Genomic DNA, 4,451 nt, shown 5'->3' with positions numbered 1-4,451 from the left:
ATCTTTTGTGATTAGCAATTTAGAGGAAAATGCTTTCTCTACACCTTCAAAAGAATCTTTCAATCTTTCTTCATGAGACATCAGGGATCCAACCAGTTGATCAAACTGTAGTTTTGTCAAATCCTTGCTTTCTTCTATGATTATTGCTACATGATTCCATCTGGGTGTCAAAGATCTCAACACCTTTTTTATCAAAACTTCATTGCTTACAATTTCTCCAAGTGTAGCCATTTTATTGACCACATCTTTGACTCTAACACAATAATCACTTATACTTTCAACTTCTTGCATCTTGAAATTCTCGAACTCTCGCTTCAATGTCTGAAGCTTGACCACTTTAACTTGATCACTACCCTAGTAAGCTTCTTGTAGAGTCTTCCAGGCATCTTTGGTAGTTGTTGCTCCTGAAATTCTTGGAAATAAGCTCTTATCAAGAGCTATCTGAATGTGAAACAAAGCTTGAGCATTCTTTTTCCTTGCTTCCTTTCTTGTTGTTCTTTCATTGGCTGTAAGGGCATTCCAATCAGTTGGCTCTTCATAACCTGATTCAATAATCTCCCACAAATCTTTTCCAATCAAAAAGGTCAGCATCTTAATGCACCAATAATCATAATCATTCCCATCAAATTCTGGAATGGGCATATTGTTAGAATTCGACATGATTAACTTTGGCGAAATTCCAACAATAAAACTTTAACCCAAAACAATTTTACCTGCTCTGATACCACTTGTAGAATTTTGAACCTGACCTATCCTCTCTGAACCAACTGATTAGCAAACAATAACAGCAAAAAGAAGAAAAACACCAATATCTTTATTGAAGCTTAATTAAAAAATTACATAGAGGCTGTATATATAAAGAATTTGCAGTCTAGAAGAATAAATAATAACTGCAGTTCTAAATATATTCCTAGCTTTGCATGGAAAGCTACTAAGGGTCTCAAACTAAAAAAAGCAAACTACTCCCTAAATTAAGAATACAATAAGTGCATGCACAACATGCTTTATTTACTAAAAACAAACTCATGCAAAAAGCAAAACTAAAAATAGTCCTAAGGATTCATGCATGCTGGAGTACATGCTTTATTTGCATGAATAAACAAAAAAAACTATTAACTAAAAATAGCTTATGCATGGTGATGAATGGATAGCTTCATGTCCAAATTGGAGTTGCATGGAGCTGCATACTAGAGCAGCATCACTTATCAACAGGAATGCCCCCACTTTAGGAAGCACCGTCCTATGCCAGCATAAAGAGAAGAACCAGTCCTTGCGCTCCTCGATGGCTGCCTGAATAGAATAGCCAAGTTTGGCGGAATACCCTCCGCTTTTGGCTCCATACCACACTATAACATCCATCTTGTTATTGATTCTACAAGATCCGTTTCCAAGCTCAGAACTGAGTGCTCCAATTATATTCCCAGATAAAGGTAGTTTGGTCACATCCATCCATTTGTATTCACCGCCCAAATCCGACTCATTCCGAACCACATAGTCGCATACTCTAGATCCAAAAGTTTCTGTTAATTGAGGAATGAAGTCATATAAATGAAGAATGTCAACAAGGCTTTCGTGCCCATCCCAAGAATCCCTCCAGAAGTTTTCGTACATTCCATTCCCAATATTTTAAGTAAGATGATTGCTGATAAGGTGTTTAAAAGAGTTCATGAATCTCCAAGTTGCTGAGCCACCATACTGTCTTGGGCTTGTAAGGATTTGTTTATGGTCGTCACAATCCAGGTATTTAGACTGCATGACCTAGTACCATTGTTTATGGGGCCGCAAATACATTTTCCAAATGAGTTTCACACCCAGTGCCAAATTTTGCCTCCTAAGATTCCTAATCCTAGCCCCACCAACCTCCTTACTTTTGCAAACAATATCCCAGTTAATTAATAAATACTAGTAAAACAAAGGTATTAAATTCTTTTTATTGTTGGGCATATAAGTTTAAAAATTCATTTTACAATTAAGATGTGTGTACATGGATCAATTCCCTGTAGATATAAATTGACACACAACTCTTTAATTAAATATGTTATCCCCTCTCTAGTGGAGGTTCCATAATTGCTTAGTAGAGAACAAGCCATTATGAACATTAAGCCAATAGATTTGATCTTTTATAGAGTCTCTTAAATAGATGTGTGACCTAACAAAATATGAAACAAACTCTATTTACATGCATGCAAAAATGGATTTGAGTCAAAGAATTTTTGTTTAGTGTATTTATTGACATATTTGCCTAATGTGGGAGGATATAATATTCGCGGGATTATTGTTATAAATGATCAATACAGATGAAGTTTCATTAATTATATAATTTAGTTATTTGAGGAATACTTTTCTTGTGTTTGGTAATAATTCCTTGAAATCATCTTGGGTTTTAGGAACTTCAAATGGTAGGATGAGTTTATTTATGCTGTTGTTATAGGTAATTATTATTTGGCCTAAATTTTTGATTAGGGGAAAAAGTCATACAAGCAAACCGTCAAATTAGGAATTCAATAAAATATCATATAAGGTTTCACACCTCACCCAAATGGTTGGTAAGGTTATGCTAAGGATTTGGGTTCTTCCCATGTAGGTGCAATATTCAAATCTTGCTAGTTGGGTTTGCCTAGTTGTTGGCCTATTCAAACCTATGTACAACCTAAGGGGTTTATAGGGGGTCTTGTCTTGTCTTGAACTATGCTATATTTTTAGAAAGAGACAATATAGAGAATTCCATGTTAATATTTATTAAAGTGCTATAAGAAAAATTAAACGTCACAAGACAACATGCAAAATATCTCTATTTTTTTTTTTTATGAAATTATATTACTAGTGCAAACCCAAATGAGTTCACCTTTAAGTTGGAATAAAAATTCAGCAAAATTTGTATTTGATCTATTAGAAGTTGTACATTAACAATATGTAGAAATAATATAGGAAAATGTAGAAGACAAATTCAATTTAGAACATTTTAAGCATTTAGCAATCTAATAAAATTCTCTTGATTGAAATTCTGAAAATTGGAAGGAAAATTTATAGGAAAATCTTTCAATTTGGGTTTGAGTCAAACATGTTTGTAGCGATCTTTCTCTTATGTTAAGGAAATGTGGGAATTTGATGGTGCATGCTAATTGTTTAGTAGACTATTTGAAAGAAATTGGTGTTATGGAGTACAATGGATTTTGGATATGTTTAAAAGGGTTACATAAATGATGAAGTTAAATCATTTAAATGAATGCTATAATAAGGCATTAAGTCAATTAATATTTTCTTTATTTTCATTTGCTTTCACTTGTTTAAGCTTATTAGATGTAGGGGTAAAATTTCAAAGATATGTCACACTTTTATAAAGGAAGTGACCAACATTGATTCAAATTTTAAACTTGAATCATTAGAAAGTAACATATATGTTTCAAATTTTGAAATGATATAAATTAATGAAATGCATATCTTTAACTACATTTTATGTTTGTATTAAAAAATATTATATATAAAAAATGAATGCATTTTTCTTTTGTAAAATTAACATTATAATTTAATTGTTGATAATTTTTTTGAAATAAGGTTATGGGACACAACTTTTTATGTAGTAAATTACATTTATTTCTTTCATTTTTTAATTAATAACTTGAAATTTTAGTGCATGATTTTTTTTTTTTTTATATAATAAGTGCAATATAAATATTACACCAACAAACACAATCCCTCATCAAGTTGCATCAAGAGTTTTAATAAGATGTCAGCCATTAGCTTAATGACATCCATTTGCACTACCACATTGGCGTCCATTTCCACCATCATAGTGACATCCATTTCCACACTTTATCTCTACATCATTAGCACAGTATTGGGGCCTCACCAAGTTGAAAGAAAGTCTTAAGCTTCAATCATTACATACTAGGTTGTACAATACTCTTTAGCTCCAGTGAGTTTTCTTCATTTTATGTATACATTAAGTGAGTAGATTTTGTAGGTATTGAAAAATGCAATTCTTCTCAAGATCATTTTGATGTAACCATGTCACACAAACATGGTTCCTAATACAATTGCTTGCTAAACTAGGAGATTACTAGATTTCAATCATCTTAATTTCCTAATCCAAAATCTAATTCCAATTCTTAGTTTGTAGGTCTCAATTAGATTTTTAACTAAGTTAAAATCCACCTTTTGTTAATTTCAAAACAAACCCTAATTCTTTATTATTTTTTCACATATTTATGTACAATCTCTATTTATTTCAATTAATTAAACATACTCAAATATATACTTTTTTAAAATTTAGAATTATATTTAATTTACAAATGTTGTATATAATTAAATTATAGAATTTTATCTTTTGACAAATTGTCTCAATCTATAATAAAACTAATAGCAAAACCATAAAAGATTCCACATAAGAGAAAGGCATCATCTTAACAAAAGAGAAATGAAACTAGTGGAAAAGTAAAAAAAATTTAATT

Source organism: Cryptomeria japonica, chromosome 3 (assembly GCF_030272615.1).
Source record: "Cryptomeria japonica chromosome 3, Sugi_1.0, whole genome shotgun sequence".
NCBI lineage: Eukaryota > Viridiplantae > Streptophyta > Pinopsida > Cupressales > Cupressaceae > Cryptomeria > Cryptomeria japonica.
This window is presented reverse-complemented; position numbering follows the sequence as displayed.